Below are 15236 nucleotides of genomic sequence, written 5' to 3' on the forward strand. Positions count from 1 at the left end.
TGCACAAGGTCCTGGGTTCAATCCCCAGCACCATCAAAAAGAAAAAGAAAAATTAACATATTAGAAAAAGTATTTTTAACTCATATAACACAAGACTAATCTCTTTAATAAAGAGTTTCTAGAAATTCATGCGGAAAAAAACAAGCCAGTAGAAAAATGGGCAAGAAGTAAGTGATGGTTTATAAAAAAATAAATAAAAATGATTTTATGTATATAAAGAAACATTCAATCTCATCAATCATGAAATACATGCAAATCAAAACTATACTGAAACACAACCACCAATTGGTAAAAATCCAAATTAGCAGTACTGTCTTAGTCGACTGCAAGGAGATAGGCACTGTCACATATTGTTAATTCCTATAGAGAACAATCTGAATTACTTATCAAAATTAAAAATGCATGTTCTACTTCTTGTATCTTGACCAAGCAATTCCATTCTTTGACATTTACATATATTTTCCACTAAACCCCTTTCTTTCTTCCCTCCTTCCTTCCTTCTTTCCTTCCTTCCTTCCTTCCTTCCTTCCTTCCTTCCTTCCTTCCCAGTGCTAGAGAACTGAACCCAAGGCCTCACACATGCCAGGTAAGCACTCTGCCACTCAGTCACATCCCCAACCCTAAAGTACTTTTTATAACAGCAGAGATATCTTCCACTGAGAGAGGTTAAATAAAGTCATACATTTATGTGAATACTATGGGACACTAGAAAATGCTACATAAACTAAGAAAACAGTTCTATTGATTGGATGAAGGCTAATGTGCATAACTTGACTGTTGGGGGTGGGAAGGTAAATAAATGGAGAATGATAACCTGAATTGTTGTTCATTGTTATATCCAAAAGAAACTGAATCACCTAAGATTCTTCTGGCATTAGCTACCTGGGTGGTGAACGGGTGAATCCTGAAGACAGAAAGAAATTCAGTCCTGCAAGAGAATGAGTTTCTAAATTACTTCTGGGTGGGATTAGAGGCACAATCTAGGGTCATGGAACTGACGAGCCTGTATGGTCATACAGGATCAGACTCATAGCTTTGGCCTTATTATCCAGAGTTCTCTCAGCAGCACTGGATGGTTCTCAGGCTACCCTGTGCATTCCAGAATCAATGAGTAGAGCAGAAGATTCATGAAGGAGCTTGCTTTTGGAATAAAATTTGAACTCAAATCTTTTGAGTCCTTCTCCTTTAACTAATTTGCCTTCCATCAGACCCATTATTCTCAACTGAGGGTAGTTTTACCCCCAGGTTACACCTTTGGTTGCGATAATTAGAGGAAGAGGAGTATATACTACTAGTAACAAAGGACAAAGCATCCTGCAATGCTTAGAGGAAAACAAAAAGTTATTTGGCATCAAATGTCAAAAGTTGAGGTTGAGAAACCTAGTACTAGATTAAGATGTCGTGGAAAGGATAATAACTATGAGACCAAGCAAAGGGAACTAAGGAGCCTTCTACCATAAATAACCTTTCAACTCACCCCTGTGTCTGAGGTGACTTAAAGTCCTGTGTAGGGGATTTTTCTATACCCAGGTGTGGCAGACATTGTGAAACTTAATCCTAGGGGAAAAAACAAAACAAAACATGAAACAGATCTAAAAGCACAGTGCTGTAATTAAAGAGTAACCCTTGCTTAAATTCCTATAGGTTTTGGAAATCTTTTTCCAGCGTCGGCACCTCTCATTATTTTCCTTGCCACTCAGTCACAACAGTGCTTGATTTACATGAGATCCCTGCTTGGAAATCCTGCAGAGACTTCATAAAATTATTTCTCCCACTGCAGAAAGGCTGCTGTCTCCCGGACATAATTCAGCAGCTGCTAAGGAGACTCCCTTTACTGCCAGCAGCTAAGAGGAAGAAGAATGATATGCTGACTCACTAATTGTCAGACACATGGGGTGGGGATGCAGGGAAGTGGGAGAGGGACTCTGCAGCAGATGAGAATCCCTCAGGGGCAGTCACTGGCTGGAATGAGGCTAGCATTCTAGGACTCATAAGCTGATGTTCTGATGAGAAGGGAATCAATTCCAATGGCAGAAACACACACACACACACACACACACACACACACACACACACACACACACACACACGTGCATTCTGATGCCAGGGAAAGCACAATCAGAAAGAATGATAGCAAATAATTAAAAAAACAGATGATCAGCAGAGTAGAAGAGAGCTGAAATCCTCAAAGGAACACCACAGGCCTCAATCCCCTATCTGACTCAGTTAAAACAGCTGAGGATCCCAACTGAAGACACGTGCTCAGGACCAGGTCAGCACCCTGGAGCCTGGGGTATCCTAGAGTGGCTTGTAGCTTTCTGCAGAGTGTGTTATTTATCCAATGCTTATAAGAAATGTGCTTATTTTTCCACTTTTCCAAGAATCAAGAAAAAAAAAAAAGAAAAAGGAATTCTAATTCCTGTTGTGCTGTGGAATCCTGCCTAGAGACTTGGCTTCATGAAATTTTTCCTGGGTTCCTTATGGAGCTAATTTAGCCCTTGCAAATAGTGAACTTCATGGACTCTTTCCCAGTCCTCCAATCTCATTCAATTGATTATTGCTGAGTAATCCTATCATAGTCCTCCCCTCTCTCTGCCCCTGCCAGCCCTGTCACCTCTCTCTCTCTTGCTCTGTATTTATTTATTTATTTTAAAATTTATTCTATCTTTTGCTGGCTCCAAATATTCCCTATTGCCCCAGATTGTGAAATTTTGCTTGGAGCTGAGCAAAAAAGTGGAACTTAGAGATATGATACTGGTGAGTTCAGGGAAGGAGGAAGGCAGTCTTATTGTGTCATGTTCCATCAGTCATATTTTGTCAAAATAATCAATACCTGAGATAAGCCTAATATGAAAAATGCTTTATTTGGGCTCACAGTTTTAGAAATTCCAGTCTATGATTAATTGGCCCCATTGCTTTGGGGCTATAGTGAGGCCATAATGGCAGGAATACATGTCAGAGCAAACCATTCACTTCATGAGTAGGACACAAAGAAGAGAGAGAGAAGGGTGTCGGGGAAGGAGAAGGTCCCACTATCCCTTTAAGGGAATATGCTCAATGATCTAAAGACCTCCCCCTAGGTCCCACCTCTTAAAGGATCCACCATTTCCCAATGGTGGGGACAAAGACTTTACATATGGATGACTGAGGATCACTTAACCCAAATCCTAACCCACACATAGGTTAAAGCAACTGAACCATTATTTACAAATTACCTTTTACCACTAATTTATGCAATGACAAGTGTTAGGTCCCTAAACATTAGTAACTCCATTTTGGTTCTGGGACTCCATCTTGACCCTAAACAGCCAAGAAAAAGAAACTTAAGATACCCTATTCCCTTAACCACCCCCACCATGGTCCCTAAACACACACAAAAAACAACTGTTGTTACCCAACCACCTGCATCCAAGGTGAATTCTAGCTTGCTCTTGTTCCTTGTCCAAAAGGTATATTAGTTTTCATTCAAGTGACATTGGCTGCTGCACCTTACAGCCTGGCAGATATCCTCTGTCGATAAACCTTTGCTTGAACTCAGAGCTGTGTCTCTCATAGATATTTGTGCCAGCTGCCCTAACAATAAGAAAATACCAGCAACAAAAATCCTTGATGAATGTCAGAAAATAATACAGTTTTCAAGAACTAAAGGAAAATCCACCTCAAATCTTTCTCTCTTTTTGATGACTTACTGGGAAAACTATTCTATGCAGAGATCAAGATTCCGAATTAGCTACTATGAATGTTTAGTGAATGAACCGGATTTGCCATTTCCCTGGGAGGTACTAAAAATCAGAAGAACTTCAATTTGTAAGACCCTCAATATTTTAGATAGTTGCCACATTCTTTATCCTGGCTAACCCTGACAACGCCCCTGGGAGATTGCTGTAGTGTCTTTATTTGAAAGACCAAGACCAAGAAACCAAAGCTGGAAAGGGTGGCTACAAATTGCTTGATGTCACAGAACTAATAACATAGATTTTTTTTAATGCCCTGATACTGCACACAATTTGTAACAACCAGAAAGAACTTGGCAGAACAAGGGTAGCAAGATTTATTCAGTCTTTTCTGTGTATCAAGCACTGTTCGATGTTTGTATTTTTTATTTTCTTTAATCCTAATAACAGTACTAACATGTGGATGCCATAATTTCAACATTGACTTGTCTAGTAGAGGTTTATCTAAAACAACACATATATATGGCAGAAATGGGGAACTCATCAATAAAATTGATAGGTACAACCTGCTTTACCAGCTGAGAAAATAGTCATACCTCATGTTATTTTTAACTAGTTAAGGATTCACATGCATGTGCTGTGGGATGTAGCTCAGTGAGAGTGCTGGCCTAGCTATGCAAGGACCTGGCTCAAGCCCCAGCATCAGAAAACAAACAAACAAATAACAACAACAAAGAAAACAGAGAATTCACATGCACTCTTTACTACAAAGTCTAGGATCTTACTCTTGGGGCATCAGTATTTATATTCTCTCATTGAAACTATTCAGAAACCCTAGGGACAGAGAAACTGCAATGTCTGGGTGGTCCACTCATGTCACTGATTCTGCTATTTTCCCTTAGTGTTGGCTACTGTTCCACACTGTCTTATTCAACATCTCTGTGTTCCCAAGGCTCCAAGGTCTTAGAATAATCGCTCCTCTATAGGTGAAGCCTCTGCTGTTCCCAATGCTGGCAGAGGTTGCTGAAAAACCTTCTTGACCTATTTAGTTTGATTCACATGTTTAATCACTGATCCCAAGGCAGTACCAAAGGGGATCAATTCTGCAGGGGTATCAGTCTCATCCTTCGGCTGTGCCAGAATCCACTCTTTGTAATAAGTCTCTGAGTCCAAGTTACAATACAGACTTCACTTTCATCCATGGCAAACTCCCTTTTGAGGTCTATGATGTCCTTTCTCACACTTGGATGTCTGTCATTGTCATTCCAATGTACTAGAGAGGTTTTTCTAAAGATGAAATTCAGAACGTTTGATCTCTTTACTTTCAAGCAGTTCCTTGGTGGCAGGATAAATTTTTCCACCATTTCTCTAAGACTAATTCCCATTCCATGTGGGACTAACAATGTTATAGTAGAACTTACAATGGCCTATTATTTCTTCTTCCCAGGACAAAAGGTATATATTGCCTTCACATTCCCATAATAAATGTAGGTCCCCCGACTAATTTCTTCCATAATAATAAAAATTTGTCTCAATATGACTCTATCTTTTTGCATAGAGGAAGTTGGCACAATTTTCAGAGTTCTCAGATATTCCTTGACTTCCTGTGTGAATCCACCCTTTGGATGACATTGCTATCATACCATTGCTATTTGTTCCTCTTAAATATAGCCTGAAAAAACTGCTTATATTTAGATCTAAGCTACTTATTTTCTCAAACTACTGGCATAAACCAGAAATAAAACATCTAAATAGTTCCAGAACAACTTAATAACTAATCCATCCCAGTGGAAGTCACAGCTCATAAATATCTTGACTCTATCAACATATGGTTGTACGATATTAGATTTGGTGCTGCAGATGGTATGCTTCCTCATGACACATGATGAGCAAGATAAAACTGCACAAATACCTCCTAAACAACAACAAAAAAGGAACGAATTCCAAATGACAGGAAGCAAAGCTAAGATCCTATTTTGTGAAGCTGTGAGCCATTTCACATAATGCAAAGTAACTTCCATTACTCTGGGAGGAACATGGAACATGTAAAAAAATGTTGCCTCCCCAGATGTATTACATTAAACACATACACTGTCTTCATTTGTTTTCTCACCACCCCCCATGAAAACAAAAGATAATAGATTTTGTGTTAAAGGTATACGCCAAAGGAGCAAAGAAATGAATGAGTATGCATGACAACATCTAATGTTTGAAAACTGGCAATATGGAAAAGGCATCAGACCTAAGGAGAGCAAATCCCAAACTGGTAACAGAAAAAGGTGAAAACCAATCTAATTTATATCACAAAGCCCCATGATTCTGAAGTCAATAGCATCAGGTATTTTTGGAGAAGGGATTATAAGGGTTAGGTTGGTTAAAATAGGGAAAGTATTTTGAACTATAATTAAACACAGATTGGTCCTCATGCTCTGTCCCTTCCCCCGATAGCTGAGTGGCGAAGCCTCCCCTCTCTTGCGGAAGACTTGAAGTTTATTCTGCGTAGAGGATAAAGTAGAGTCTCCAATTTGGGAGAGATTAGCCACAATTAAGGATGGAGAGGCTCTTTAGCAGCAACTACTTAAGTGGAACTCATGCATACTCTATAATCTGCCAGTTCCCTTCCTAAGAATATACACAGTCCACCAAAACACAGGTACAAAAATGTTCACAGAAGCATTTTCTTTTCTTTTTTTTTTTTTTGTGTGTGTGTACTGGTAGTTGTTAAAGACTGGAGACAATTCAGAATCATCAACAATCCAATGAACAAATTAATTGTGGCATGTTCTTCCAATAGAAACTCATAAAGACAATGTTTAATGAAAGAAGTCTGACAAAAATTTGCTTGTTATAAGTTTCTAGTTATAAAGCAGTTTTTTTTTTTTTAAAGAGGCAAACCTACCCAATCTTTTGGTATAAAAAAATCAGGATAATGGCTAATGTTAGGGAAACAGGATTGTGCAGAGCCAAGAGGAACATCAGGGAGACAGACAGTGAGATTCTGACAATCCTTTATTTCTTGAGATGAATGTGATTAGGTGAGTATGTTCATTTTGTGATAATTTATTGAACTGTGCACTTATCATCTGGTCATTTTCTCTATCAATACCATACCACAACAATACAGTTTACTTAAAAAAAAAAAAGTCAACAAACAAATCTGTAGATTGCATATGAAGCTCAGATATCCTGAAGAAGCCCTATTTTCATTATTGGAATGGGTTCTTCCTAACACTTGCCATCATAGGAAAAGAAGTGCAGGGAGGTTGTTGGCCTTCAATTGGTCCAGGAAACTACTGAGAGACACCTGCACCTGGCTGTGACTTCATCACCTGTCATCACTAGTAATATAGCAATAATAATAATAATAAACATAGCTCATGTTCTGCACACTCCAGATGATGTCTAGCATACAAAGTCTTTTGCCTTTCTTCTTAGACTGCTTTAATAGGCAGAATTCTAAAATACCCCCAAGACTAAGTGTCCCTGGTGTAGTCAAACCTTCTCCCAGTTATTCAGTTACACATCAATCCACATATTGATGTGAAGGGATTTTTTTAATGGAATTAAGCCTTAGATCAGTTGATCTTAAGATAGGGACGGGGCTGAGGATATGGCTCCAGCAGTAATGCGCTCGCCTGGCATGCACAGCGCGCTGGGTTCGATCCTCAGCACCACATAAAAATAAAATAAAGATGTTGTATCCACTGAAAACTGATAAATAAATATTTAAAAAATTCTCTCTCTCTTCTCTCTCTCTCTTAAAAAAAAAAAGATAGGGAGGATGTCCTGGGCAAACTTGTCCTAATGAGGGAAGCCCTTTAAAACCTGAGTTCTTTTCTGGTTGGTCATAGTAGAGGAGATCTGAAAGATGTGTTCTGGCAGGCTGGAAGCAAGAGCACCTGCATGTGAACTGCTGGGCCAGGAAAGGGGGACACAAGGAGCTGCAGGCATCTTTTGGGAATTGAGAATAGTTCTGGGTAACAACTAACTGAAAAACAGGGACCTCAGACCTACTCCAACTAGTGAGCTTGGAAGAGGACATTGAGCCCTATATAGAGATCACCTTGATTTGGCACTGGTCAGCACTTTGCTTTCAGCCTAATGAGACCCTGAGCAGAGAGTCCAGCCGCACTGGGCCTGGGCTTCTAGTCTACAGGAACTGTTAGAAAATAAATTTGTTGTTTGACATCACTGAGCTTGTGGTCATTTGTTATGTATCAATAAAACCTAATACAGCAATATTCTTCCCAAAATTCTATTAGACAATATCTCCTTTTCCATCTCATATATAAAAGCTATATTACCAACAGTCACCCTCTTCAAGCTTTCCAATAGTCTTTAATACAAGAGTTTTCTTGCATTTTTGTTAGTAGCAGATCAATGAAGCTTACTGAAGTTTAAAACTTGTTGAACTATATAACCCTAAAGAATGAGAAGAGTCAAAGGTGTTATCTAGAAAACAAAACAAAAAAAAAATAATGTGAATACAATTAGCAAATTTGTTGATCAGAAATATTGACATGAATGACAGTCCTTGAGAGTTGAGCGGAACAAATAAATAAATATTAATAATAATTAATCACAGAAATTGCTTCAACCAACGAATAGAGATAATTTACAGATATTTTTTTAAGAGCTTAGAACCAATTTGTGCATTATAGAGGCATTATAAATGGTGAATCAGAGAAGATGGAATCCCCTCAATCTCCAGAACTAACATTAAGGAAGAAGCCCACACCCTCCCTTAGTTCAGAAGGGTATTTCTTTGGCACCAGACCCTGGTGTTGGCTGTATTATGAATGTTGCCATGTAGCAGGTCCTTTTTAAAAATTTTTTAAATTTATTTTTTAGTTGTAGTTGGACACATTATCTTTATTTTATTTATTTATTTTTATATGGTGCTGAGGATCAAACCCAGGGCCTCAAACGTGCTAGGCAAGTGCTCTACCACTGAGCCACAATCCCAGCCCCCAAGCAGGTCCTTTTAACTCTTCCTATTCTTTGCAGTATCCTCACCCTTTATTCACTGCATATCAAACCTCATTGTTATGCTCAACACATGCAATCTTTCAAAAAAGTTATAAATAGTACGCAATAACAAACTTCTTGAGTGTGTTAAGAATAATTTCCAGGGCTTCATGCACACATATTCTCTATATTAAAGTAAGAGAATGAGTGGAAGACAACTGTATTTTTTAAGGACTGCCCACACAGGTACTGTCTAAAGGAAGATTTGTAGGAGAGAATTCCAGAGCTTTGTAAGCTATACCAACAGGGTGTCAGGGAAGTTCTGAGAAATGGCTTAATTAAACTAGGACAAAATGGGAAAAGAAAACAGCCTCACAGACCTAAAGACACAATGTACCTTTGACTAGATGTACACTGTGCATCTGAAGACAGTGGCTGCATCTTAAAGAAAGAGTGATCAGCAGGAAAAATAAGAAATGACAAACAAGACCCCCACAGTGAATGCAGCAATTACTAAGGGAATGTACTTGGGAGGAAAAAGAGTAATCTCACTGCAGAATACTGAACTTCATGGTGGGCAGAGTTGTTCCATCAGCTTCCCTGGACTTTAAAGGTGCTATTTCCCCCAAACTAACCTTTGTTTCTACTTTTGCACTCACAAGCAAAATTCTGATTAAAAAAAAAAAGCTTTTCAGTTTCCATCTCATGAAGAAGAAAATATTATGAATGAATATCTTTTTTTTCCTTTTCTTTTTTTTTTAAACCAAAGATCTCCTGCATAACATTTAAAAGGTTGACCCATCATGTGTTTACCATAATAGACAGCCACCATTCTCCCACCCTTGGCTCTCTCTCTTGATTCTTCTAGCTTTGACCCCCATATTACTAAACCAGTTGCTTATATTGCATGATTCTTTTTCAATTTCCAGATTTCCTTCTAGACTCCCACTAGGAAAATGAGGATTTACTTTTGTTTTATCCTCTCACCTTTTATCACCCCTCTTCTGATAAAGTGTTTACTTTAATTAGATTAATATCAGTTCTTACATTATTATCACTACTTTACTGAATGCTGTTTACAATTGAGCTATCTACCATATGACAATAATTTTCTCTTTTCCCATGAATGTTTGTTTTCACTGGAATTATCTCATTCATTCATTGGCTTGTTGTTCTGTACAGTCAGTCCTCTGTAATCATGGGTTCCCCCTCTGTATTCATGGGTTCCCTCTCTGGATTCAAGCAACTGAGGACCAAAATATTTAGGGAAAAAATTGCATCTGTATTGAACATGTACAGACTTCTCCCTCTTGTTATTATTTCCTAAATAATACAATGTAACAAACATTCATATAGCATTTACCTTGATTTAGCATTATATGGAATATAAAGATGATTTAAAGGATGTTGGAGGGTGCACATAGACTGCATTAAAATATTACACCATTGTACAAGAGGGACTTGAGCACTTGCAAATTTTGGCATCTGCCAGGGTCTCAGAACCAATTTATGGTGGATGCCAAGAGACAGTTGTACAATTATCATTAAGAGACACCCAAAATGTCGCCATTGTTTAAATCACCTCTTAGGGTGACAAGAAGTTATCTGTTATAATATCAAAAGTATGAGAGTTCCTACTGCTCTACATCCTTATCAGAACCTGATATTGTGACTTTTTTATTTTAACCATTCTGATAATCAGATCAATGGATGCCTCTTATTGTGGTTTTATTCTGCAGTTTTGGATGACTGATGAAATTGTCCTTTCCATTCCTTTGACTTTTAGCTCTTTTATGATAAAATGGTTCTATTCCTTCCCCCATTTTTATTTGGGTTTTTTTAGTTTTTCTTAATTACTATACTTATTTTTCTTTATTCTATGTTCAAACCCCTTAGGTTATATGTATTATAAATTTCTTCTCCCATGTTCTAGCTTTTTACTCTGCTAATAATATTGTTGAGTGAACAGAATTTTCTAATTTTAATGTAGGACAATTCATTTACTCTTTACAGGACTGGCTATGTAGTTTGTAGGGCTCAGTACAAAATGAAAATTAGATTCCCTTGTTCAAAATTAGTAAAAATTTCAAATTGAGGTCACATGACGTTAACTTAAGCAAGATGACATTCTACTTTCAGGCCCGGTGCAACTACATGAGTCACATGCCAATGAAGCTGGCCCTGCTTTCACTTCATGTATGTTTTTTAAGGTCCCAATCAGAATCTTTGGCTACATCAGAGTCATGGAGATAATTTTTTGGATTATTTTCTTGAAGATTCATTGTTTTGAACTTTTTATTTTCTACTTTTGTAACTAAAATTTACCAGAAAGTGTGTGTGTGTGTGTGTGTGTGTGTGTGTGTGTGTGTGAGAGAGAGAGAGAGAGAGAGAGAGAGAGAGAGAGAGAGAGAGAGAGAAAGAGAGAATGAGGTAAGATAGAAGGCAAGCTCAATTTTTTTCCAGTATGGTTATCCAGTATATCCTGAAGAGGTTAACAAATTTCTTTCTTCTCCAATCTGCAGTTATACCCTTATTGTAAATTATCGTGTGGGGGGGGTCTACTTCCATACTCTGTTACTCATTGCTTTGGTCTATTGTCTTCTGTGTAACTACCACACTGTCTCAATTATGTGACCTGGTTATGTCAATATCTGATAGCATGAGCCTTCCAACTTTGTTTTCCTTCCTCTTGGCTGTTAATTATCATTTGTATTTGTACAGAGTTTAGAATCTGCATGTTAATTACCATTCCAATGAACCTGCTGGGATTTTTAATGAGATTGCATTGAGTTTATAAAACAAATTGGGAAGAATCAAAACTTCCTAATACTGAGTCTTCTAATCCACGAACATTATATATTCCCCCATTTATTCTGGCTTATTTATTTTCTCAAGTATGTTTTATAGTTTTTTCTATAGAGCTGTCACACATTCTTAGTTCATAGATATTTATAGGATTTCACTTCTGTATTTGAAACCCTTTTATTTTAATGTCAAGTTGATCATTGCTCTTATTTAATAATATAAATGCTCTTATTTAGAGATCTTACATTCAGCAACTTGCTAAAATCCTTTATATTTTTAATCCAAAGCTAAAGTTTTATTATAACCCTCAGATAAAACAAATGCAAAACAAATTCAAATATATGATTCATTCAAACATATAATTCATTCTATATTTGACACGAGAAAAACATATCCATTAGGCTGTCCCAATGAATAGTTATATTTACTTATTTATTTAATTTTAATTTATTATATATGAGCAGAATGCATTATAATTCATATTACACATATAACATGCTATATTCCTTTATTGATTCTAATGGTCTCTAAGCAAATTAATTTGGATTTTCTACATATATGAATGTTTCATTTGTGAATAAGAAAATGTTTATTTCTATCTCTTGTTTTATTTCACTAGCTACAATCTCAAGTAGCTAAATCATCACATCAAATCATCACTTCATTCCTGATCTGTCCATTAGGTTTGCTGTAAGATTTTTATAGATATGCTTTATCATAAGAAATTCTTTTTTCTTTGTTTTCTCATATAACTATATTTTATGAATAAGTCATGTTTTAGCAAAATAAGTTATGCATATATTAAGATTATCATGTGATTTTTATCTGTTGAAATATATTGATCAATTTCAAAAGCAAATTTTATTCTTGGAATAAACCCAACTTAGTCATGATATATTACTCTTTTTATATATTATTAGGTTTGATTTGTTAATACTTTAATAATCATTTTTAGTCAATGGTTACATATTGATTAAAGATCCCCTGCCATGTTTCTTTCTTGTAATTCCTTGTTAGGTTTCAATACTCCAAATTTTAATAGCCTCATAAACCAACTTGGAAAGTTTTACCACTTTTTCTATTTGTCAGAAGATTTATAAGAGATTGATGCTACTTCTTTGTTTGGTAGAATTGATTAGTGAAACAATGATGACCTGGGATATTCTCCATGACAGATGTAAATTTACTGCAAAGCTGTTTTACTGAAAGACCTCCGTTTCCCTGTTCAAGGAGAATCACACGAGAAACACTGGCTGCAAAAGCAAGAGGTTTATTGGGACACAGGCGCCTGCGGGTGCCCAGCAGAACCTCAGCCGGAGCTTTGGTGAACTGGCACACCGGGCTTGGGGATACAGAGATTTTTATAGGGTTTAGGACAGGTTTCGCGCACTCGGGAAGCAACGGGTTTCTTATTGGTTTCTTTAAATCTAGCATACCCACAGGTTTACATTCCGTTGCTTATCTGTTCCGGTTTATTCATGCATGTCCCAGGATGTGGGTGCTCTGTTCTTCAACCGGTTGTCTGGAAAGCATGCCTGGCGCCTGAACCTGTTTATGGGGTGCCTGGTATCTTGGTTTCATATCTTGGCCTTAGGTAACTGGGCTAACTGGGCTAGGGTCTTTCATTACCAACTGTCCTTATACAAAATATCATCAAGGTGACAAAATGTGGAACTTGAAATTGATACCTGGAAAATTCTTCCATCATTGAATGTGTGGATTATAACTATAGTTCTTCGAAATAAAAAAGTAGAAATAATATCCTTCCTGTCAGGAACATACTTGATAGTAACTTGAAATTTTATAGTTCACAAATGAAAGAAACTTGATAGAGTTTTTTTTTTAATTTAACTATAAATCTAAAAATTTAGCATCAGAATGAGTATTAACCTAAAAGAAACTTTTCTAATTTTTATTAACAAAAAAATCAGTTTGATGAGAAGAATTGAACGATTTTACTCTAACTATAGAAAATATTTCAAAACTATTGCCATTAGAATTGTCAAATTTTTAATTAAGTATGAGTTTTAAAAAGAAAAGTATGCAAAGTATTTAGAGACAAGCAACGCAGAACAAAAGTATTAAGATATGCCAGGTATCTAATTAAAATTCAACATTATTTTTGTGAATTTGCTTATGTTTCAGTGTTTGTCATTTTTTATAGCTTTTATTGTAATCTATATTTCACTTAAAAGTTATTCATTTCTGTATGTAATTCTGTATTTTTTTCTTAGAGTCTTCAAAGTTGTGCAAGAATCAGGCCCCACAAAATCTAGTTCTGCCCCTAATTTGTTGAAATATTTTAAATAATGGATTTATTGAATAAGTATACAGTGTTTCAGATTTTTTAATTTTTTCCTATTTTAGCTTTCAGGAGTTCTGTTTTGCTAAGAAATTGCTCATTTCATCCAAATATTTCTTGGTTCAAATTTGTTTGTAACATAATCTTTCTAATGTTTGTGGGAATGTTAGAAACAACATATTTTTACTCCTGATATTTGTGGTTTGTGCTTCCTTTATCTCTCTCTCTCTTTTTTTTAATATCAAGTATCCCAAGTAATTTAACAATTTCATGATTTTCCCCAGGTTTTTAAAAAACAAGCTTTTGTCTTTATCAATCTTTCTCCTTCTGCTTAAATCTCCACTCTTTTATTTTCTGGGGGTGGGCAGGAGGGACTGGGGATTGATCTCAGGGGCACTCAACCACTGAGCCACATCCCCAGCCTTATTTAGTATTTTATTTAGAGACAGATATCACTGAGTTGCTTAGCACCTGACTTTTTGCTGAGGCTGGCAAATTTCCACTCTTATTTCAACTTTTTCCTTCCTTATGTTTTCTTTGACTTTAATTTGCTGTTTTTATATCTTAAAATGAATCTTTAACACCACCGATTTTCAGTTTTCTTCTTTCTAATTCACGTTTTTGATACACAGACAAGTTAGATAATAATGTAAACGAATTTTCCTAGTAAGTAAGGCAGAAAATAGACATGGAAAACTTAGAAAGAAACAATAAAATAATTATAAGATCATTTTGTGAAGTAAAATATCTGAACAATAAGAAATGTAGAAAGAAAAGGAAGAAATGACACTAATGGAAAATAGTTTCCCAGAATTGGGGGGTCACTGGTTTGTGAATTAGTAGGATCAACAAAATGAACGGCACAACAGATGAAGTCAATCCCACACTAAATCCACATTATAATAAAATTCCAAAGATGTGAAATAGAAGACAAGAAAAGGGAGAAGGGGAGAGAGAGAGAGAGAGAAGGTAGCTGGGGAGAGAAGGATAAAACAGATTAGATAATTCATTTAAAGAATAAAAAATGAAGAATTCACTTGAAGAACAATGACATCTCTAAAACCACAATGGAAACTGTAAGACAATAAAAAATATTCTCAATATTCTAAAATCCATTTCTATTTCAAGTTTAATTATTAGCTAAGGGTCAATGTAAAATATATTATCAGATAAGCAGTGTATCAAATAATTTACATTCTCTGCTTTATGAGTAAAGGTGTGTTTAATCAAAGCAACAAGTAAGCAAAGAAAGAGGGAGATGTGGAATTTAACAAAGGGATCTAAAATTGTCACAGGAAATCAGGGAACTGAAACTCCAAACCTTGGCTCTTGTGTTCTGATGAAAGAAAACTTAAAGTCAGACACCAAAAGTCATGCAAAAGAACTTTATTATAACTTTATTAAGCAAAGTGAAGCTTAAGCAGAGAATGCTCCCAAGAGAAAGCATGGGCCCTGTCTGAGAAGTGAACAACAAAGGAAACAACGCT

This window comes from Ictidomys tridecemlineatus, chromosome 7, assembly GCF_052094955.1.
Source record: "Ictidomys tridecemlineatus isolate mIctTri1 chromosome 7, mIctTri1.hap1, whole genome shotgun sequence".
NCBI lineage: Eukaryota > Metazoa > Chordata > Mammalia > Rodentia > Sciuridae > Ictidomys > Ictidomys tridecemlineatus.